Genomic DNA, 24829 nt, shown 5'->3' on the forward strand with positions numbered 1-24829 from the left:
ATCTTTTTCTCTCCATCTGCTATGGAATAAATCCAAATCCTGCCTGCCACATCTGACAGGAAGGTAGTCAGTGGGTTGGTGTGGTGACATACCAAGAGGCAACACCTGCTCTGCTATTGTAACTTCATTCAATGGCTGTCTTTTATTTTGTATCTCTGTGGATATAAAACCTAGATTTTTGTTGAGCCATGTCTATTGCTTATTCGCCTTGCAGGACATATTATCCACATCTGATATGGTATCACATGTTGCTGATTTGCTGTTGAGATGCAGTGACAGCAGAAGACGCAGTCCATAAATCAGATGGCTCCACTTTCAGTTATGGATGAGATGATCTTAACTTGGATGCATGGTCAAGTCAGCATTTGTCAACAGCATTTTCTGCATCCCATTGATCAGTTTCATGGCAGATCAGGGTAGGTGTATATATAATCCGAAGCTGTGCTAAACCAATTTCAAGATACTCCTCTGTGCTGAAGCCCTTTTAACTAGCTGCCATTTGCTTCCAGATTTCTACCAGTTGCTTGCTGGGGCCAATGGTGCAAGTGTCACCTTGAACTGGTATAACGCTAATCCAGCATTTTTCAATATAACTAAGGATAGATCAAATCTGGATTATAAAATTTTTCCTTGCACCTTCTTTGAACTTGTTTGAACACATTTCTTTCTTTGTTCTCTAATCTTTAAAGAGAAGAATTAAGGAGAAACCAATTTTGTTGTTAGGCTTGGGTTGGCAAAGCAGGTTGGATTACTTAAAATTTATCTTCCACAGATAAAAGCAAGCTGATGGCAGGAGAGGCTTGCCCTAAACCAGCAGGGAGAGTGTTGCCTGAACAGAATGATGTGCAGCTGTTGATAGAAAACCTGGCCTAGCTCTCTGATTTGAAGAAGCACAGGTCTTCTTCCTTACAACTCTGAAACACACTGCTGGTTTCTGCTATTCCAACTCAATACAGGACATTGGCATGTAATGGGATTCAGGTGGGAATGTTTCCAGATAATGTTTCTAGGCAAGAGAAATATTTAAGGTCAAAACTGGCACTCTGCCCCACTGTTTTTTGTTTTGTTTTTTTAATTTATTTTTTTGGCAATGACATATTGCTGGTTATATACAGTGTATGTAAATGATGGGCAATGATGACATTTAAATACAAAAACACTTTACAGTTATTTTCACTTATTCTGCCATTAGCAACCTGCTGGAAATAACAAAGAGAAAGATAGATCTGATCCTTAAGATGGGGACTTTTATAATATATTTTCCCCAAATTACAGAGAAGATGCAGAGCCCCTTTTTGTTCCTTTTAGGCCCCATTCTCTCTTACAGATAAATCAGTGTGTGATCCGAATCGATTGATTTGACAACGGAGCGTGATTCCCACTACATTTGTCCCGATCACATTTTTCCCCTGCAAAATAATCCACTTGTGTTTCACATTCATGCCTGAATCCATTCAAAATGCACTTGCTCCAGCCAGCCGAAGGGTAATCAATTTAACAAAAAAGAAGCAGAAAAAATCAGCATCAAAAAGATGCAGCTTAAATAGGTCTGGAGCATGACCTCTTCTCAGAATCGCCTCAGCGATTCGGATTAAGTGGGAACCAGGGTTGTTTGAATCGGTTCAAACCAATTTGCAATCTGATTTAAAAGGTAGTGGGAACGAGGCCTTACACTGAAAATGGGGATAGCAAATGCAATGGTGTCAGGATGTCAGCCTTGCACCCTAATGCATGGGGCAGAGCATAAGCAATCCTAATGACAAGTTGGAATGATCCCTTCCAGTGACAGTAACAAAAGAGTTGAAGCCAGGTATCAGCAGGAAGCTTCAGTGTTCGCACTTTCATTCCCGTTGTTGTGTGCTTATATTTAAATTGCTGTAGGCCTTTAATTTAGAATAGGTCTTTTATAGCAAAGCTTCCCAAACTATGTGATGTAGAGGATGGTTTTTTTTAAAAAAAAATCATGTCATGAACTGGTATCATATTTCCAACCATTAGCTACAAATATTTATTTATTTTCTTGAACTCATCAGGAATTAGAAGCCGATGACTTAAGGATCAGCACTTGTTCATGGACCATCACTTTGAATAGTGCTGTTTTTATAGGCAAAGAAAAATCTTACTTTAATATGTCATCTGAAGAATAAAAAAAGTTATGCTAGATCAGATTATGGCCTATTGAGAATTTCTGTTCAGAGAATTGTGTAACCAGTTGCCTAGGAGAAGCAAGAAATATGCCACAGAACATTCCAGCAAGAAAGGAAAGCCACACTACTACTCTTTTGCTCATGTTTCCCAACAACTGATAGAATAGACATACTGTATCTGGTACTTGACAAAAGATAAATCCGTCATGACTTGTACCATTTTTAGACCCATTCTCCAAGAATTTGCCCATCTATTTTAAAAGCTTTCCCAATATTGGCTGGCGTCACTATATCTTGTGGCTATAATAAAGTCGTTTGCTTTATGTTCTTCATCGGTGATTGTTGCATTTCTTTTCTGGAGAGTCAGCTTTACTGAATTGTTGCATGACTCTGGCAAGTCTGTCTTACAAAAAGGAAAAAGCACAATGTGCTGTACTTTCCAAAGCCCCGTCTGAGAAAGCTGTGCCTGCCAAAATCATGCTTCATTGTTTGTTCTCTGTGGGGTCCTCAGATATAGAACAGGCCCAGCAAAACAGCACAAAAAGAATTGTTCATTTTCCTGTTGTGGCTTGCTCCTTGAGAAGCTTCCTTTCTGGCAGCACTCCTTTGCTATATGGAGGTGGAGAAGTCACATTTTGGCAGTGACAACGTATTACAAAAGTGCTAGGAAAACATGATGCCCCACAACAGAAATACATTGGAGCAAGTGAGTTTAAAGATAAAAACAAACCTGAGAAAACCAGACCATGGCAGGCACAAAAACTGCCCATTTTCTGTAGATGCTGTAGTAATGTTTCTGATCATTGGCGGGTTACAGACGGGCAAAAAGGGGTGTGTTCATGACGTCATGAAGGTGTAGCCTTTAGACAGGACTTACCTGAATGCCGTCATGAACGCGCCGCCTGCACGCCCCAAGCGGGAAGAAGCGACATTAAAAAGTGCCGCTTTTTCCTGCTTCTTTTTGATAAGCGGCGTACGTGCGCATTGCCGTATGTAAGCTGCTGCACCGATATGCCAGAATTGTTACACCGCTAATTTAAGTTGCCCATTTAAAAGCTCCGTGTCTGCTGTGTCGCATAATGAGTCGGGGTCCCAGGACATGCGCGGTTTGCAGTCAGGCTTTAATTGCAGCGTCAGATGCCAGGCAGCTGTGGAAGCTGCGGCACAGCTGCACTCTATTTTAATGCTCATAACCCTAACCCTAGAGCAACATGTACGCATGCGCTGCTAGAATTGTGGAAAGTTTGGAATTTAAAGTGAACCCCTACACACATTCCTGTGCCATTTTCACCTAACAATAAAAAAACACTAAAACTTTAAATATTTACATATGTACAAGGGAGGTGATGGGGGATGGCAGGGGGACAGCATGGCAGCGGTGGCAGCGGCGACAGCTGTGGCTGTGCATTGCAGATTCAGCAAGAGCACGGGGACCAAAGGAGAGGAGGCATCCATGATGCCAGTGAGACTGGCAACGTGCAAGCGGACAAGGATGCCATCACCAGCTGGCAGGAGGCCACCTTTGTTCTTGGGTAGGGCGGGGGAAAAAGTTTAAAGGGGCCTGGGTGCTTTAAATGTGCACATACGCTTTCTGCCGCCGGTGCTGACCGCCGCAGCTGTGCAGCTGCGCATCCGCCAGCCGGCAAAAGAAAAAAAAGGCGCGTTTTTGGCCACCCGTGTGGAAGCTGCCTCTCTCTTTGCAGCGTCCTGCAAGGCGGCGGTATGGAAGCTGCGGGTAAGAAACGGCCCCAGGTGAGGCATCTTCACTACCCCCAGTGTGGAAGCCCCATCCACCTTAGCCACGCCCCCGGGGCGGGCAGTCTGGAGGCTCCGTATTCAGGGGAAGACACCTTCAAGACGTCTTCCCCTGCCTGTCTGTAACCCGCCATTGTTTCTCAAAATGCTCCTCAAGTGTCAGCAATGCAATGCATGAAGTTAGTTGCCAATAGTAACATGTATGGAAGAAAATGACAGGGAGCTTATGTCTTACTGGCAAACTGTCTTTGGTCTCTTGACTGGAACTTTCCCAGAACAAGATCATATTCTACTTCCCATGCAAGCCCCTTTTCGGAGATGTGTTAGATATAAGAACTACGAATCTTGTTCAGGTCTTTGGAACTAGACACTACATATTAGTCGCAAGCCTCCATGGTACTGTACTTGTATGTGGTTCCTTATCAGACAGAAACTAAGATGTTGTGAGTTTCCTCAGCTTTAATTATTTGTGGACTGTGATATTTAGCACATGGTTCATTGTATCAAAGCATTCCACTAAAATCCATTATCATGGCAAAAGTAAGTAAATACTACAAAAGGAATAAGTAAATACTACAGGAGTATCTGAGGAAGTAGACTGAAGTCTACAAAACCTCATGCTGCCAATTTATTTCTTTCAGTTAGTCTCAAAGATGCTACAAGATCTCTCTACGTACTGATTCTACAGACTAACATTTCTATATCTTTGAATTCTACTACAGAAGGAGGATAGCTAGTACAATTAACTAGCTAACATTTGGGTGTTTTTACTTGAAGTTCCCTTTGATCCCAAAACTTGGGTTAGAAAAGGCTGTGAAACAAGCTTAGCCACTCTGAGGAGAAAGACTGTTGAAAGCAACACATACTTTGGAGGAGACCTGGCCTCATGTTTTCATCATTTCAAAGAAATTTTAAGACTGGCATTCCCTGTCCCAATTGTATCATATAGCAGGGACAAAAAGAAGGCAGACTAGAATCTACTGAAAGACTGCTGGGTGGTTTGTAACAGAACTCTGAGGGTTAATAGTTGCAATATCTTCACACAGGTGAGTAAAAAGGAGAAGGAAACCACTCTTCCATGTCTAGACTGAGGTTCATTGCTTATCTCTCAGCTTCATTGTTGCTCTTATGTGAAATAGGACTATTAATGCCTTGCTTTTCAACATATGTTTTGTTCTCTTGGCCTGTTTTAGAGTGTTGTGTTATAATCCCTGGGAGTTTATCACATGGGAGAAATTTCTCTTAATTTTGAATGAAAAGAACGTGAGGCTAGAACGTATTCACGTGAATTCACTAGTTCAGCGAATTTACATGAGTTTGAATTGCATTCGAACTGACTTCCCATTGTCCAAAAATAGCTTGCCATTGCCCAAAATTGTGTGTGATCACCTCTCACGCAATAACGTGAAACCCCATGATTGCGTTCGGACTGACTTCCCATTGCCCAAAATTGCATGTGGTAGTCTATCATGCAATAACATTAAACCCCATGATTGCGTTCGGATTGCCATTGGATTATACTTCCATTTTCTCTTGTCTGATAACGTCCCTGGTCTTTAGTAACTCAAAGACCATCTTATCCCAATGTATAGTTCACTAAGTGCTGTGGATAACTGACTCCACCCTGGGGCACCATTTTCTATATGATTCTGGTTAGCAGACCACTGAAGAGGAAGAGGAGATCCAGTGGTGTCACTGGAGAGTGCAGACCACACTGGGTGACGCCCAGAAGAGGGATGACACCTGGCTGGCCTCACCTCCCCCTTCGGAGCAGGAGGGCCACATGCATGCCCTTGCCAACTGCTCCATCCCTAGGTTTCCTCCCAGGGGAAAAGCCTGAGAGCAGAGGAGCAGGAAGGGTGCATGTATGCCCTTGCTAGCTGCTCCACCACTGGGCTTTCGTTCCAGGGAGAAAGCCCAGGAACAGAGTAGCAGAGGGGGGTGCACATGCCTGTCCTGCACCAAGTGACACCATAGTTAGTGACGCCACTGAGGAGATCTAGATTTGCTCAGAGTGGCTAACAATCTAATTTCAAAAAACAGAGTTTGTCCACCCCTTTGTTACAGTATTTGGAAAAAACATAATGACATATGAAACGATTAAGGGTAAATCAAGAAAGATGCTATACTATTGCTTTCATTTTTCATGCCTAACAGCCATTCCATCAAGCTACATCAGAGCCAAGAAAGAGAGCTGGATCAGTCAGCCTCATTAGGCTTCACCTCTCCCTGAAATGGTCATCCACTACCAATTCATTTTGCTGCAGCAGATGGAAAACAGGACCATTCATTTGGGTTGGTCAAAGGCAGCTCTAGATAGGTTTTTGATCTGTAATCACACTGATTCATTCATAGACATTTTCAAGAGGTGCAGAGAATGTGATCTTCCACTTGTAACGCTCTCCAAGTTAACCCACTTTCACAAAATGTCCATTAGAGAAGAGGAGGTAGAATAGCTACTCAGTGTATTTTGGCTGTGTAGTACCAGGAGTCTTTTCTGTGATACCATCATGAGAAACCGTCAGCTTTTGGCTCCTCCTGGCTTTGAACAGTTTCTACTCTAGATGGTCATAGATAAGAAGACCCACAAAGTCTGCCTTCATTGCAGAATTGCCATTGATGGCAGTAAGAACTGTGTATCCTCCCCACCCAGTTTCTTTTATATTGTGTTTTTCCTTTTATCAGAAATCTGAGGGCATGGCTTCTGGTTTTTGTGATAGCAAACCATTTTGGGGGTTTTCTGGCCGACAGGCAGGGTATTAGTGCTTCAAACAATAAATAATGCCGGTCACGTACTTACTTCTCTTATTACAGCTTTACCCTAGGCAGTTTGATTAGCAGAGTTGCTAAAAAACTTCTTAGCAATATCAGTTCATTTGTTCAGTTACTTGGAAGTTATCTTTGTTGAACTCTCTGAAACATATTTCAGATTAGATACAAATGGCTTTGTACCATACAGCCCATAGCCAGAGTTTGGAAAAAATTATATTTTGGGATTACAGCTCCCAATACACACACACACACACACCAGTCAACCCACCAACATGGATTGTGCAGTTCAAAGCTATGTATATCTTATCTGAAATATGTTTCATTGACTTCAGAGAAAGTGAGCAAAGCATCCAACATACTCTCTTCCTAAAGGAAGCTGACTTTGAGATTTCTCGTTTCTTGAGGAACAGAGAGCACATCATTGCCTGACATATTGTATTGCAGAAAACATTCAGGGGTATCTGTGTTGGCCCTTTAACAAACACAAACAAAAATCCTTCAGTGATATTTTTATTGGCCAGCCAAAATGTCCAATATACTTGTTTCAAGCTTTTGAAGCTCCATGGGCTTCTTCATCAGGAAAGATGTTACGAACGAAACAGGAGGGAGGGGAGGGGAGGGGAGGAGAGGAGATGTTAGTCAGAAGCCTGCATGTTGTTTTCAGTCCTTAGTAAAGATGTTATGATGGGGAGGATATCTTTTGCAGGCAGGCTCCTCCTCCTTCTGGCCATGCAACAATAGGGAAATTTTCAAAGTCCAGGAAATTTAAAGTCCATTTGCATCTCAACAGGGACCCCTCTTTTGTCTCCATTTGCACCAAGGTTTGTAACATCTTGCCTGATGAAGAAGCCCATGGAGCTTTGAAAGCATGCAACAAGTATATTGTGCATTTCAGTTGACGAATAAAGGTGTCACTGATGGATTTTTGTTTATATTGTATTGCAGTTACTGATTTGTAGCCTAGAGCTATGGATCCATTAGTGATTCAGTTACACTATATGTTCATGATTGTGGCATTCCTGCTATGGTAATAAACAAATCCCACCTTAAGTCCAGAGAGGTGGTCCAAGTAATGAAAGCTTGTTCTGCTGGTGATTGGGGCACAGAGGATGACATTTTAAGCCAATTCCCATGATTTCTGGTATGACTAGAAATTGCAACAGCAGTTCTGCTTCTGATTGTTGCAGATTCTCTCACTGGTGCAAAGGGGCTAGAAACATCCTCCTCCTTGCACCCCAGTAGCAGCAGAATTGACCTCCACCATTCACAGCAGCTGCTGGCTGTTCGGATAGGTTTTGGGGATCAGACCATGAGATGATACTTAGGGGCTATACAGATGGGTGGCATGCAGCTGCCCCCTTTTCGCCCTGGATGTGGAGGCACCAATCCACTCCCTGGAGGGAGCAAAAAGAAGCTGCCCCAACCAACTCCTGGGAAGGGGCGTCATAAACTCTGTGCTGTGACGTTATGCCCCTTCTGCATTATGCTGTTTGGTCACTGTGCCACACCAGTGTTATCATGGTGCACGCTATATAAATGGCACCATGGGGCAGGGTCACAGCATTAAGCATGAGGACACTACGCCGTGACTTCGCCCCCAGGCCGGCCTTTCAGGCCAGTCTGTACAGGCCCTTAGTGATGCATTTGTAACTAAAGGTCCTATCACACCACACTGTCTGGAACAGCGCGTGGCATCATGGAGCCCTAGGGGTGGAGTCAGGGCATCCATCATCAGGACACTGTGCCCCAACTCTTTCAAGCCATTCTGTATAGGGCCTAAGTGTGAAAGGGACCCAGATTGGGGACAATTCTCCACCCACATATAATTTGGGAGGGCATAGGACACTGCAGAGGAGAGAGAGAAGAGGTATGTATTTCTCCATGAACTCCTACAAGTAAATTTGCCTTACAATTCAAGGCATTTTTGAGATTTTTAACTAAAATAGTATAATTTTGTAAAATTCTTAAGTACACTGCTACAAATTAGTACAGTTTTGCCTTTCTGCAATGCCGGAGATGAGGCTATGTGCCAGCAATAGATTAGAAACTGGTAAAACAACTAGTTAAACATTATGCATTTAAGACTTAAGTGATTATGGGCAATGTATGTTTGCCTTCTGTGATAATACCCAATGACCTCATTAAAATAGCATGCTATGGATAATGATGTAAAAAAAATGTGTCCTGAGTTTGCCCTTTGGAGAAAAAAAAGTGAATTATCATTTTTTAAGCTACTGGTTACTTAAAAGTAACACTTTGAATGGGAAAACCTTTCTTACTTGTGCAATTGTATAGGAAACTGTTGATCACTCTCTGGATCCACCTCTCAATAAAAAAAGAATGACACTGATAATCAGTCAGGTGATGTTCACTTGGCAGGGACAGTAGCTCATGTGCAGCTTCTTTTAATTACATACGGGATCTTTTCCAAACAGAGTGATCCGGATTTCCTTCTAAGATGTTTAAATCCTTATTTCAGGCTCACAAGTTAAGAAGGAACACAGCACTAACTGAGGACTCTTCAGGGAAGTGGCCAGGAAAACAATCCTCTCTTAAACCCTGGCACATGATCAGTGATCAGCACACCCTTTCAACTCATCAGATATTTCTTGTTGCCACGTCATTGTCAGAATCTGAAACTGAACAAAAATAATGTCAAAGTTACTGGCGATGGCACATGGGTGAAAATTCTCCAGGTGGTCTGCCAGACCCAGAAACTAATTTGCACATAGCTGATAATAATTCAGTATACACAGAGTTCTTGGTAGAAAAGCTTTATTATCATAAGCACTACCACTCATCCTTCTACACTGGTAGCATCTTTGCCATTGTTAGTAGATTAGTTGACTAGCCAAGAACCCGCTTAAGTCCAAAAGCGTGTAGATTGTCCATAAATAGCTATTAATTTTTGTTGTTGTTAACCACCCTCGCATCAGTCTCGACCCATGGCAACCCTGCTGAGACATCTCCAAAACTCCCTATCCTCCACTGCTCTGCCCAATGCCTGCAAACTCATACTCATGCTCTCTTTAATAGAGTCCATCCATCTTACATGCGGCCTTCCTCTTTTTCTACTTGCCTCCACCTTTCCTAGCATTATAGTTTTTCCCAATGATTCATGCCTTCTCATGATGTGTCCAAAATATGACAGCCTCAGTTTTGTTGTTTTGGCTTCCCGGGAAGTTTCTGGCTTGATCTGCTCTAGGACTCATTTGTTTGTCTATTTGGCCATCCACAGAATACTCAGCACTCTTCTCCAGCACCACATCTTTAGTGAATTAATTTTCTTCCTGTCTTCTTTCTTAACTATCCACCTTTCACATCCATATATGGTAATAGGGAATACAATGGCTTGTATGATTCTAGCCTTTGTGCTGAACTGTTTATCTTTGCATTTAAAGATCTTTTCTAGTTTTTTCATAGCTGCCATTCCCATTCTTAATCTTCTTCTGATTTCCTGGCTGCAGTCCCCGTTCCTAACAATGTTTGATCCTAGGTATGAGAACTCTTTTACTATTTCTATTTCTTCATTTTCTAGTTCAAATTTGTGTAGGTTCTCCCTGGCCATTACAGTCAGCCTTTCTTATACACGGATTTTTAATACACAGATTCAAGCATCCACGGTTTGAAAATGTTCAAAAAAAAGTATAAATTTCAAATATCAAACCTTGATTTTCCATTTTTTATAAGGGACACCATTTTGCTATGTCATTATATTTAATGGGACTTGAGCATCCACGGATTTTGTTATACATGGGGGATCTTGGAACCAAACCCCAGCATATAACAAGGGTCCACTGTATTTTTGTTTTCTTTATGTTCAACAGTAAGCCTGCTTTTGCACTTTCTTCTTTGATTTTCCTTAGTAGTTGTTCCAGGTCTGGGAGGTTTCAGTATCATGGTGTCATCAGATATTCCTTCCTCCTGTTTTCAGTCTTCCTTCTTCTGTGTCCAAGTCTGCTTTTCTTACAGTATGTCCTGCATATATCTATTCATACACTCTTTTAAACTGCTGAATTCCTGAAAATGACCAGTGAAAAGAATGATGTCTGCTTGCAAATAAATTCTTCTGTCACGGCTACTGTGACTAGAGAAGGAGGGAATATTTAAGCCAAAATGAGTGCATCCTGTACACTGGCAAGCATTCATATACAAATCTGCATGTTAGCACAAATGTTCTGCATGTTAGTTCATTAATGACCCAGACATTGGCCAGCATCATGTTAATGATCTAGGTGCATGAAAATGCATTTTACACACGCATAATCCCTGTTTTAGACAGAGTGCAAAATTGCTTTTCACATGCCCTTGTACTCCGTCCAAAAACTTCCCACCACCCAGCTGCTGTTGAGCCCAGGAAGGACCCCTGCTGCTGTTGCATGCCAGTAGGGGTGAGAAGGAGGAAGGAAGGAAAATGATTCAGTCCACGATCATCTGGCTGCTCTCAGGGAAAGGGAAAGAGAATCATCCCATTTGAGAGTGAATCCTCTTTCCTTGCCTCCCTCAAACATTGAACTGAGTTGAGATACTTTTCACATTCCCCCCAACTGTCAATCCAGATTCATTCTCCACTGTCCCACTTTTTCTGCTGGTTTTAAGATGTCTTGCTTTCTTTCTTCTCCTTTCACTTTCCCTCTTTGTCCTTAGCTTACTTCAACTGCTGCAAACTGTGTTCAAAGTGAAAAAGTAACTTGCATTCAATGCAGTGGGGAGAGAGGAGGGGGCAGAGTCTTGCTTTTCCCTATTAGACTTAAGCTGCATCCAGAATGCAGAAATAACCCATTTTGTCACCGCTTTAACTACCCTGGCTCAATCCCGCTCTCCTCCACTCTGCTCTGCTCTGGGGCCACAACAAACTCCAATTCCCACAATTCCATAGCATTGAGCCAGGGCAGTTAAAGCAATCTCAGACTGAGTTATTTCTGCAGTGTGGATGCAGCCTAAGGCAAAAGCAACTGCTGTAACCTTTCCTAGCTTTCCTGTTCTTCCTCATTAATAACTTTTGCCCTCTTGAACACACTCTGATGTTAGTTGGACATATGTCCTGGTTTTCATCTGTCAATTGTTGGAAGATACTCTATGGTCTGAATTATTTCCTTCATCTCTCAACTCCCCACTGGTATGCAATGCTGGCAGGGGCCTTTTCCAAGGCTTGACAGCTGCCAGGCAGTAAGGAGCTATGCAGTATTGTAGGATCTCTCTGAAAATATGTCACAGATCCAGAGGCAGCAGTCTCAGCAAAAAAGCTCACTCTGTGATTGTGAAAATAATGATAGGTGCAGCATCACCTGGGACTGAATCAAGTCTACTGTAGTACAGCATACAAGGCCACTCACAGTTCTAACACTTGCATGGAGTGCCTGTTTATCTGCATATATTTATTTTTATATTTATATTTTTATTTTGGGTGTGGCTGGGTTTTCCCTCCATATTTAAGGGAACACCAAAATAGTTAATAACTAACCATAAAAATTATAAAATTAAAAAAAATCTTAATAGGAATAAGAATATAGATCGACTACAATTTAAAATGTGTGTCTGTCCATTACACTATACAAATCTACCTGATAGATCACAGAGTCATCAAATATGAAGTAACCAAATGGGATAATGGGCCAAAACAACAACTATGTAGTAAGGTTTTCAGTCTGCTCCAACGATTACTTTCGTTCCATCTAGGATGAAACTCTTAGAATTTATGACTAACCTACTTATTTAATTCATTTATATGCTGCCTTTCTTCTCATATGGGATCGAAGGCAACCTATAAAGATTAAAAGCAAGATGAGCTAAAAACTTGATAATATAAACTTGATAAATAAACATCAACCAGAAGAGGTTGATGTAGCTGATTTAGAATGTGTGAAACAAATTCTAAGGATTATAAGATCTGCCACATCAGACTTTCACATCATTCAAACCATAAGTGAAGTCCATCATCCACTCCAGCGCTCCCACAGAGGGGGAATGGAAGAATGAGAACCTGCCTCCTTTGTGTCAGGGCCTTTGCCATCAAGTGAGAGAGCACAGCTGGGGAACAAAATTTAGTTTGGCATTGCATTCATGCTGTTAGCATTCCAGATGTTTTAATGCATCTCCTACTATTAACAGGTGCTGCCTTTTTGCTATCTTATTTCCTCAGCCCTCCCACTCTTGGACCAGTAGTTCCTCTTTTAAGAAAAACATACCATTGCATAACACCATCTCCTCAGGACAAAGATCATTAGGGATGCCTTCAGCTCTCCCTCCATTCAGGGTGAATCTGTTGGCAAAGCCACCTCTACTTCATTTGCCCTATACAAGTAGGTGTAACTGTATGTGAGAGAGTGTGTGTCTATACCTGTGGCAATGGGTGATTCCCATGTCAGTGGAGTGGGAAATCCACTCTGGATTTTATTCTGAAATTTAAAGAAGCTATCCAAGTTGCTGAATTTTAGCCCTCAAAAAGCTTCAGTATCTTAGATAGCATATTTACAGTTCAGTCTAAAACCCAGATCCACTGATATGGAAACTATCAGCTGTTGCTGATAAGTTCATACATCCTCACCCAACAAAGGAAAGCCATGCCATAGAGAGAGAGGGGGGGGGGGGAGAGAGAGAGAGAGAGTTATTGTGTGCCTTCAAGTCATTTCCAACATATGGTGATCCTGAGACAAACCAACCACGAGGTTTTCTTGGCAAGATTTGTTTAGAGGAGGTTTTGCCGTTGCCGTCATCTGAGGCTGAGAGAGTTTGACTTGCCCAAGGTCACTCAGTGGGTTTTCATGGCCAAGCAAGGATTCGAACCTGGTCTTCAGAGTCATAGTCCAACACAAACCACACTGGCACTCTCTCATTCAAGTAGATAGCACCTGCATTTGGCTAAATATCCCTGTTTATAGCATCTTATCTAGCAGTTGGACATATCCACTGTACAGAAGTTAGCATATACTGTATATGCATATGCTAACTTCTGTACAGTGGGTATGTCCAACTGTTGGATGAGACACTATGAACAGGGATATTTAGCCAAATTCAGGCACTGTCTACCTTCATTGCTTTCAAAAGGATGAACATTCAAATGCCAATTCAGATGTACACTCAGGCCCGTTACAGACCGCCCAAAAGGGGCGGTCTTGGGCCGCTGCAGCCAAACTGCGCGACTCCCCCGCGCTGTAAAAAAGGAGCGCGAAAATCTTGCTCCTTCCGGCAACCCGGAAGAGACGTCGCAAGTGCCAAAGCGCGCACTCGTGACGTCTCTTCTGGGTTTAGACGTCCGGACGCTGCGCGTCCGTTACGTCAAGATGGCTGCGCCCGTCTGTATAGGGCGCCGCCATCTTGCCATACGGAATACGCGCGAGGGGCAAGGCGCGTCCAGAAGCGCCGCCCCTCGCTCATATTCCTGGCGCAATGACGGCGCCGCTTAGGCCCGTCTGTAAGGCGCCTCAGATACACACATTCCTTTCCATATTCTTGCCCAATTATAACTGATAAATATCTTGCTTGAGCTGGACTGAAGTGGCAGTGTTTAAGCATTAAGACTTGCCTGTTTAGTATTTTTTTTTAATTCTTATTGTGGGTCTTGATCATTATCTTTCTGCTAAGTCAGCATCAGACAAAAGCATGTCACAACTCTATTTCCTGCAACTATTTTGTTGCCTTTCTGAAACTAGTAAGACAAGTTAAACACATACACACATACACACACACACACACCAAAAGTAAAATGTTGGAAGTAGATATCGTAGGGAAATATTATAGGACTCCAGCAAATTTTTAGGGCCATTATACACAATGCAATTATAGCTCAGTGATTCTACTTTAACTGCCATGGCTGCATCTAAGGAATTTTGGAGTTAATAATAGAGTAAGGCTGAAATTGAAAAATGAATATTATGAGCAACAAACTGGAATAAAGCCAGCAGCACGAAATGGCATCAGTATAAATTAGCATCAGTAGCGACCAGACTAAAACACTGAAAGTCCTGAGAGTGGTTGGGTTTTTTAAAAAGTTTTAGCTGTTTATTTTGAACTGAGTGAAATTTTTGAATGACTTTCAGCAATGTCCCACACATAAAGCACTGAGTCACTGGGGGTCCTGGATAGCCGTTGTGAGCCTATATTTGTTCAGCTATCTTTGCTGGAGGTGCTTCTGGATCCACTCCTACAGATGACAGGCCAAATAGATGCAATGGTCAGGAGTGCTTATTATCAGCTTTGGTTGTTATGCCAGTTGTGCCCCTTCCTAGAATTGGAGGACCTAAAGATGATAGTGCACATGCTGATAACCTCAAGACTGGACTTGTGCAATGTGCTGTACATTGAGGTATCTATGTACCAAGATTGGAAACCTCAATTAGTTCAAAACATAGCATCCAGAACAGTTACTGGTGCATCTAGGAGTGCCCATATTATTAAAAATATTAAAAATCACTCCCCTGACTGCTAATTATTTCCAGGCAAAGTACAAAGTGTTGGCTATTACCTTTAAAGCCTTACCTGGTTTGGGTCAGGTTACCTATTGGATTGCCTTCTCCTGTATAATTCACCTTATACACTCAGGTTCCTTTGGGCATCTACTTCAGTCAGCCAAAACTAGGCTAACTGTTACCCAGAGGATATTTTCTTTTGCCACCCCCAGATTATGGAATGACCTACTGGAAGAGTTTAAGATGCTGTTTGAGTTTAGATAAACACTGAAGATTAGTCTCTTCTGACAAACCTATCCAGATTATTTTTAAAATTACTATTTTAAAGTATTTATTGATAGAATTTAATATGTATCAGTTTTATATGCTTTGATATGTTTTATATTTATAAAACCATGTAGAAGGATTTATATGTTTTGTGTTACTTGTTATGGTACCCCACCTTGATCCACAAGGAGAGGTGGGTAAGAAAGGATGATGATGATGATGATTGTTATTAGTATTGTCCTTACAGTTAAGGTTTAAATATCAGTCTAAGCTAGTAAAAGATGGTCCAAATATATATTTTTTGCCTGGATCCAAGAACATTCAAAGTCTGAACCTGACCCTTTAGGGAGAATGTAAGGAGATTATCCCATTACAAAAAAAAAGCGATTTACCCCTGCCATTTTCAAGTCAATCGTGGGATGCAATTGGGTATTATTGCAGGGAAAATGCCTCTGAGGCCGCTGCCTGATTGCATCCCGCCTAAAACCCCGCTACAAGCTTCACTCATCAGTGCGATAACTCCTTTCATAGCTCACCATACAGAATCCTTAGTATTGTTTTTTGCACTGTTACTCTTACATTGTAATCCCCATATACCACTGAATGGAATACCAATAATTATGACATAAACAATTAGCAAAATTAAAATTATACCTTAAATTACAATACCATACGCACAGCCTAAATGTATTTACATGTACATTATTTCATGAGGTTAAGGAGAAAGGGGCTCTACAGACCGCCCCTTTTCACACTGGATCAGGGCCATGGCAACCACACACCGTGGCCCTGATCCGGCCTTTCCAGGAGCTGCAAAAAGTGGCTCCTTTTGGCGCCCTCAAAAGGGAGCCATAACTGCAGTGGCATGGCTATACGGCACTCATATGGACACAGCACCAGAGGAATGCCATGATGCCGTGCGCTATGTGGAGCAGCATGTGGCGCCATGACACCCTGGGGGGCGGAATCAGGGTGTGCATCATCTGGACGTGATGCCCTGACTCCGCCCTCAGGCCGGCTTTTCAGGCCAGTCTGTACAGGGCCAAAATTTGGTAAGATGTGATGTTTTTAAAGATTTTTTTAAAAAATAAAATGTTTAATTTTTTAATTTTTGTTTTTTAGAAATTTAACATTCAATTAAAAAAAAAACCTTGGGCCTCTCTTTTCTTTTCCCACGGAACCTCGCCTTACTCACATCATCTCTTCAGCAATTTAAAGGGATGCAAGCAAATGTCACAGCCCATTTGTGCAAAAAACCCAGATGTTTGGGGTGTAGTCGTGTCCCCTCTCCTTAATGTGTCACCTGGAGTAGCCCGTGACCCCCACACTCCCTAGTGATGCCTCTGTTTTTTATTTGAGTGGCATGTCTAATGACTTCACCCTTGCAATATCACCAGGGACTGCCTCCTGTGTCATCACTAGAAGTCATTCCAAGGTCTCAGGTTTTGTCTCTGAAGTCTCAGGGCCTGGGATCATCTTGACCAGGCAACCCTGTAGTCAGGATATGTTTGCAAGGATGTTCATAGGAACACACCCATGGGATCACGTTACACCTGACCTCAGCTTCTGACAGGTTGCCAGCTTGCTGTCAGACACTAAGGGTTGGCGATTATCTTTAAATCCCTAAATGGTTTAGGCCCAGGATACCTAAAACAAAAGAGCTCTTAGTGTGGGGTTATAGGAACTATAAGCCCCAAACCTTATCAGGGCTACATTTTCTCTGCATTAGCCTGCAGAGTCATTGAAATGGGTGGAGAAAGTGTGGGCCACAGGCCACATGTAAGCCCCTAACCTAGTCTCTACTTCAGATGCCTGGACTCTCCTCCAATTTTTTTACAATGGCAATTAGAGCTTCCCAGAAGCATTGAAAATGCAATTTTCCATTTGCATGCTATTTCAGCTTTCTCTCTCTTTTCTCTGCTCCCATCATCTGGGCTTGCTTGGTGGTTACATTCTAGGTCTAAAATAGGCTTTTTCTGATCTGAGATTTCTGAGGTGGCATTTTGAGTATCTCTAGGGGGAGTCAGAGGTGTACATGTGTGCACAACCTTCTGAGTTCTGGAGGAGAGTGAAAACAACTATGGGACCTCAGGAAATTTCCCACTCCTACCCTAAGATCTTTCTCTGTGTCATATCTTAGTTGGAAACACATCTTGGGGACCAGAGACAGGACCTTCCAAGTAGCTGCACCAATATTGTAGCACACCTTGCCCCATAAGGCTTGAAGTCTCCTTTCACAGAGGAAGGATTGTTGAACACACTTTTATCTCAATTGGTGTTTGTCTTGCCTCACAATTTGTCCTGAATTTATGATCTGTGCCTTAACATGATATTGCATTGGAAGCCACCCAGAGGAATGTGGGTGCCTGAATTAATGTAATGCAATTTTCAGATGCATTAATGTGCTCTTTTGGTTTACACACTGAAAGTGCGCAAGGGAGGACCCTTGTATGTGAAGGTACTCAGCACATGCTGATAAGTCTTCCTTACCAGTTCCTTACCAGAGCCATAGCTCACTTAGTCACCACACAGTTTGGGTGGTTTGTTTATCAGCAGGGATAATAACATAATCTTTTCTTCTCCTTAGGATTTCCAGCTGTAATGCAAAGTATTTGGGGACAGCTAGGCCTGAGAGGCAAATTAAAACCTATTCGTCTGACAAAAGACCTGCTCCAAGTAGAGAGGATAAATGCTAGAACATATTTGTTGGTAGCGAATCAACATAGCTGCCTGGATTTTTGGACTCTCCTTGGTGGTATAGCCATGCAGACTTTCATGGTGAGCACTTGGGTTTCAAGAATATAACGTACTTGCCATTTTGTTTTTTAAATCACACCACCATTCCTTGCCATTATCTCAAATACATCAATATTCCATGCTGCTGGCTGAATGAGTTGTCAGAGCTCAGCTTTGACACAAATTAAGGTCTAGTTTAAACTAAACCAGGTCAACGCAGTACCAATGAACAAAATCCTCACTTGGTTTGGGATAATTTATTTACAGTGGATCCTTGTTATATGCTGGGGTTTGGTTCCAGGATCCCCCGTGTATAACAAAATCCGTGTATGCTCAAGTCCCATTAAATATAATGACATAGCAAAATGGTGTCCCTAATAAAAAGTGGAACATCAAGGTAAATTTATACTTTTTTGGAACATTTTCAAACCGTGTATGCTTAAATCCGTGTATAAAAAATCCGTGTATAAGAAGGGCCGACTGTATTCTGTTTGTTTAATTTGATTTGGTTCATTTGCAGTCTTCCTTTCTCTCAACAAGGGACCTGAGGTGATTCTGTTCATTCAGCAATATAAACTAAAAACCTCATGAAACTAATGTTGAAAATAAACAAATTAGTTCACATGTCAAAACATCCATACTTTTAAACAGCATAAAAGCACTGAAAATAATAAAGATAAAAATGCAACACATATGCACACACTGTATGCAGGGCTATAGCTATGGGGGGAACAATGCCCCCTCCATAAGATTTTAACTCTGCCAAAAGTGATTTCCTCCAGTCTCTAAATTTCTTACATTGCAGAGAGTGGGACCGTGAAAATCCTTCATGCCTGGAAATCTTCAATTCTCTGTGTTTACATTCCTTTGGTCATTCTGTTGGCCCCTTGTCTTTGGATGCCTAAACTGTTTTTCAAAATGCTAAAATGTGAAAATTGAAGGAAAGTTTTGTTTGTGGTAGCAAATCCTTATTAGGGGGATGCTTTCATTTTGCAAACCCACCCACCCACCATCCACCCACCCACCCACCCCCCGCCCCTGGTTACACACCAAACTAAACGTCCTTTTGCACGGCCCTTGCAATTTCTGAAACTACACAGTTGAGACAAAGCAATCATTTTGGTGAGAAGACAAAGGCTTTCATGGCTGGCATCCATAGCTTTTTGTGGGTTTTTCAGGCTATGAGGCCGTGTTCTAGAAGAGTTTATTCCTGACGTTTGCAAAATGCACAGATATAGGATGGAAGACACCTGGCTGAATGAGACAACATGTGAAAGGGATCTGGGAGTCCAAGTAGACCACAAATTGAACATGAGTCAACAGTGTGATGCGGCAGCTAAAAAGGCCAATGCAATTTTAGGCTGCATCAATAAAAGTATAGTGTCTAGATCAAGGGAAGTAATAGTGCCACTGTATTCTGCTTTAGTCAGGCCCCACCTGGAATATTGTGTCCAGTTCTGGGGACCACAATTCAAAAAGGACATTGAGAAACTGGAGTGTGTCCAAAGAAGGGCAACTAAAATGGTGAAGGGTCTGGAAACCATGTCCTGTGAGGAACAACTTAGGGAGCTGGGGATGTTTAGCCTGGAGAAGAGAAGCTTAAGAAGTGAGTATTGAAGGGACGTCATATTGAGGAGGGAGCAAGCCTGTTTTCTGCTTCTCCAGAGACTAGGACCCGGAGCAATGGATGCAAGCTACAGGAAAATAGATTCCACCTCAACATTAGGAAGAACTTCCTGACAGTAAGGGCTGTTTGACAGTGGAACACACTTCCTTGGAGTGTAGTGGAGTCTCCCTCCTTGGAGGTCTTCAAACGGAGGCTGGATGGCCATCTGTTGGGGATGCTTTGACTGAGAGTTCCTGCATGGCAGAATGGGGTTGGACTGGATGGCCCTTGCGGTCTCTTCCAACTCTATGATTCTATGATCTGTGGCTGGTATCTTCAGAGAATCAAATTCCAGCCTTATGGCACCAAAAGATATACAAAACTAGTGGAATCAATTTGATAAGTAATTTCGGAGTTCCCCACCCTACTGTTTTCCTTAAACCGTCTTCTCTTTCCAAACCGTTGGCACACCCAGCCCCACACATTTCTAGCTATCTGGGCCCTGCAGTTGTCCCACAGAGTCTTTTCTGTTTAGAGGTGTGCTATGTATGCATTCCTTATTATTATTCCATTTCTATCTGGTGCGATCTTGCTCATTCAGCAATGCATTTTGACGGCAAGATGTGGAAATGGCTCCTGGGTAAATACACTTAAGATCCCGTAGTAAGATCCAGTTGGACTGCAACTGAGGCTTACTGTTTACTGGACTGTTAAATCCCACACTGGGCATTTCTTTCCCAGTAATGGTTAGGCTGAGCCTGAGGTGGTGCGGAGGAGAGAAACACAGTACTTTTCCACATTGCAAAAATGAGAATATTGAAAGATTTGAGGGTGTGTCTTGTTTTTCCAAGTAAAAATTGGCTTGGAGATCATTAAAAAAGCCATGCATCATGCTTGGCATGTGAGTCACTAGCTGGACAAAAACAAAGTTTATATATGTGCATATATATATATATATATATATATGAGGGGAATGTGGTAGGAGAATGTGGCTGATTTGTTTAACTTCTGGGTTTAAAATAACCAATAATCAATCTCTGTTTGCCTCCTGCTGCATGTTGGGATTTGCAGTTGAGGGAAAGGCATTTAGAACCCTCAGCCAGAGAGCTCTTAGGCCTCACTGGACTACAAGCCCCAGAATGCAACAGGAGGCAGCCAGAGCAGCAGAAGTGGAATAGCAGCATTGTAAGAAGGCGGAGGGGTGTGTCTGGCACCAAAACTAACGACGCCACTGACTGAGTGAGGAGAGAAAATGGCGGCGCTGCAGGAGGCCTCTCCGAAGGAAGCGACACGCCCACGCCTCGTGCGGCGGGAGGGGGCGGGGTTATGCAAATACACGAGCCTCTCTCCGCCAATGGCTTCCCTCCTTGGGCTTGGTGGGCGGGGCTTTCCCGAGCGAAACGTGTTCCGGGGAAAGCGGAGGCCTGTTTGAAAACAACCAGGTGCGCAGAGGAGGAAGAGCAGAAGCAGAGAGTTTGGCCTGAAAGGAGCAGAGCCAAAGCGGCAGGAACAGGGTGACTTTATACCTTTCTTTGTATTTAAAAGAGTGGGTGGGTTTGCGTTCACATTGCAGGATTAACCCGGTTTGGTACCGCTTTAGGTGCCATGGCTCCATGCTATGGAATTAAGTGTAGTTTGTTGTGGCACCAAAGGTGCCACAACAAACCACACTTCCCAGAATTCCACAGCATGGAGCCATGGCACCTAAAGCGGTACCAAACCGGGTTAACTCTCCAGTGCGGATGCAACCCCAGTCTGAAAATGTCCATAGCTTTGCAGCCTTATTTTGCAATTTCTCTAAGGAATGAGCTCCTTTCCATAGGAAGTAAAACACTATGCTGTATGTGTATATATATATATATATGTGTGTGTGTGTGTGTTTGTTTGTGTATCCAGTTGTAGCAGCCCAATTGGCCATAAAGCAAAAGTACAATAACACCCCAAATCCACAGAACATTGATACCTTTTTATTCTGCCACTCAAAATGGCACAAAAAATATAGGACGCTGGTTTACAGTGATAAAGGTACCACTCCTCTGGATTTTGGTTGTTGTTATATACTGTGGTTTACAGTGATAAAAAGTACCATTCTTCAATAGATTTTGGGTGTTATTGTACTGTGGTTTACAGTGCAGGCCTATTGTGGGCCCACTCAGGAGTAAAGCCTGTTGACTTCAGTGGGAGTTACTCCAAAGTAAGTGAGCATTGGGGTGCCACTTGGCTTTATATCAAAATAATTGGTTTTATTAGACTAGAGAAAGGTGGCAGATGTGTGGTTGTGTGTGCGAGACAGAGACAGAGAAAGAGATGTTTACTTTATGTTAAGTGTTCCATTTCTTTCTCTTTGGACCAAAACACACTGCAGAAATAATCCAGTTTGAGACCGCTTTAACTGCCCTTGCTCAGTGCTAGGGAATGCTGGGAATTGTAGTTTGTTGTGGAACCAGAGCTCTCTGACAGAGAAGGCTAAATGTCTCACAACGTGACAGTTCCCAGAATTCCCTAGCATTGAGCCAGGGCAGTTAAAGCGGTCTCGAACTGGATTATTTCTGCAGTGTGTTTTGGATCTCAGTCACACAGTTGAGAAGTGTATAGCATTTATCTGCTGTGCTGCCAGCCCTGCTTCTTTACATGTCTCCAAACCTTGCAGAGGTGTCAAAGCAAAGTTGCATGAGTTTAGGGAGGGCATCTTGTGCTTCCCCTTCTGCTGTGCCAATGAAGTCGGCAAGGGAGGGTCTCTTGCCACCAGAGATGGTGTGATGGTGGATGGGGAGTGTCTCCCAAAGTGGTTTGAGAGCACATGATGCAGCAAGTCTTGCTAAAATTAAGGAGGCTTGGCTCTGGCCAGCATTTGGATTGCGCACTGTGCGCCGCCTTGAGTTCCAGGGCAGAAAACAAACCCAAAATTACTTTCTTCCTTGGTACTGACATAACTAGAGAGAGGAAGTTGGGTAGTGCGCTCCAACAATCATATAAATATGCTTTATAACCTGAGGCTTTAATATCACTCTGATCCAAAACACATTGCAGAAATAATCAAGTTTGAGACCGCTTTAACTGTTCTGGCTCAATGCTAGGGAATTCTGGGAACTGTCATTTTGCAATACATTTAGCCCTCTCTGTCAGAGAGCTCCAGTGCCCCAACAAACTACAGTACCCAGCATTCCCTAGCACTGAGCCAGGGCAGTTAAAGTGGTCTCAAACTGGATTATATCTGCAGCGTGTTTTGGGCCTCTGTGCCATATCTGAAGAAGTGGGTTTATATTGACGAAATGGTATGCTAAAATAAAACCCAGTTACTGTGCTGCTGCATTCCTTTTTTTCCTCCCCCTCCTTTCCTCCTCTTTGCTTGTCTGAATTAGTCAATAAAACTTCCTCTTCCAAAGTCTGTTATCTGTGCAGCCTGAGTTTGTTTATGTTCCTTAACTAGGCGAGAATATTTGTTCTGGGTCTGATTGGCACACAACTCTGGAGGCAATCTTATGCTTTCGTCTGTAACTTGTCTGGCTGGCTGGAGGGTATATATGTGCAAGGGAGAGAAACACTCCTTTTTTCTGCCTGATTATTTTGAAACAGAACAGGGTAGTTGACAGAATCTGACTATCTTGGACTACAGTTCCCATCTGTGTATGTATGTTGTGTTGTGATTCACCCTGAAGTGAATCTATCATGGGGTTTACTTGGCAAGATTTGTTCAGAGGAGGTTGCAATTCCTTTCCCTTGAGACTGAGAGTGTGTGACTTGCCCAAGGTCACCCAATGGGTTTCATGGTCGAGCTGAGAATCGAACCCTGGTTTCCAGGCACAGTCCAACACTCAAACCACTACGCCACACTGGCTCAGTTTCCATCATTACAAGGCAGCATTGCCCATTATAGTACTGGCAGGCAGTGGGAGTTGTAATCAAAACACATCTTGGAAGGCACTATGTTGGGAGTGGAGTAGACAACCCTTCAGTCCCTTCAAACATCATGGCTTTATGGAGTTTGGGCTTTCTTTCCTCTTGAGAAGTAATAACTCCATTTTAAGTGTCTCATAATTGCTTAGATCCTAAACTGAAGCCACTGATCTTCTTCAGACATCTGTGCAGCGCCTCAAAAAACACATTGTGGGAACCATGGCAATGGGGAATGTTTAGGGCAAGGTTGATGCAAGATTTTAAAACTGTGCCCCTCCTGGATACTTACATAATATTTTCTGCCTTCTAATCTCTTTGAAGGCAAGACTGTCATTAGTGATGTGAAACAGAAGCTTGTTCGACATTAATTTGTGCATAAATGGAAACAGGATTTGCAGCATTAAAAATAAAATGCAGCTTTTAAAACCACAAGCTGATGCTATTGAGTCATGTCACTAAATGCTGAAGCACAGTGGAAGGTAATTGGCTCTTTCAGTTTCTTTTAAGTATGCATAGCACTTTTGCACTCGATGGCTAATAGTGGAGTTTCTGGATAGGTACAGAAGAGACCAGCAGAAGTAGGGAGGTAGGTTGCATTGGTATTAATAGTGCATTATAGTGGGACACTCAATTGCACTTTTGATTTTGGTTAGAAGCAGGGGTTACTCAAAGGTCTATATGCCAGTGGTGTATCACATACCATCTAGCAATGGGTTGCAATGCAGGTGGGGAGGTATCTGTGAATGTTGGAATGACTTTGGGGGAGCCAGTATACATTAATCACATTTATACTTGAATATATTTGCCACTTTTTTTCTGATAAGGTTCCTATGCCTTTTAACATTGCATGGCAGAAGCAAATTCACCAAACTATCACTCCATCAGTCTGCTAAGTAAAAGCTTACATGCGTCCAAAACACACTGAAGAAATAATCCAGTTTGAGACTGCTTTGACTGCCCTGGCTTAGTACTAGGGGACTATAGGAACTGTAGTTCTGGGAGATACTTAGCCTCCTCTGTCAGAAGGTATCACAATAAACTACAATTCATATGCTTCCCCAGCACTGAGTCTGAGCTGTTAAAGCAGTCTCAAACTGGGTTATTTCTGCAGTGTCTTTTTGACCATGGTTAATTTCTACAAATGAGCCTTGCCAAGAAAAAAAAACAGCATGTCCAACTATCAAATTAGGGCTAAATCTACTTTTTTAGAAAAGGCCCATCACATCAAGGGTACTTGCCTT

At 42.6% G+C, this 24829-nt stretch overlaps 1 protein-coding gene across 2 annotated transcripts in view; it reads left to right on the forward strand.

The window, feature by feature from the left end:
* Positions 1 to 21083: 21083 nt before the first annotated feature.
* The window catches only part of PDCD4 (programmed cell death 4), a 42942-nt gene continuing 39196 nt past the window's right edge, over positions 21084 to 24829 (forward strand). For both annotated transcript variants that reach the window (XM_089509874.1, XM_089509875.1), the window contains exon 1: positions 21084 to 21205. The gene's annotated coding sequence lies outside the window, so the exon portion shown is untranslated. The remainder of the gene's footprint in view (positions 21206 to 24829) is intronic.

The sequence above is a fragment of the Sceloporus occidentalis genome, unplaced genomic scaffold (genome assembly GCF_023333645.1).
Source record: "Sceloporus occidentalis isolate IW3139 unplaced genomic scaffold, rSceOcc1.0.p SCAF_2, whole genome shotgun sequence".
NCBI classification, from domain to species: Eukaryota; Metazoa; Chordata; class Lepidosauria; order Squamata; family Phrynosomatidae; genus Sceloporus; species Sceloporus occidentalis.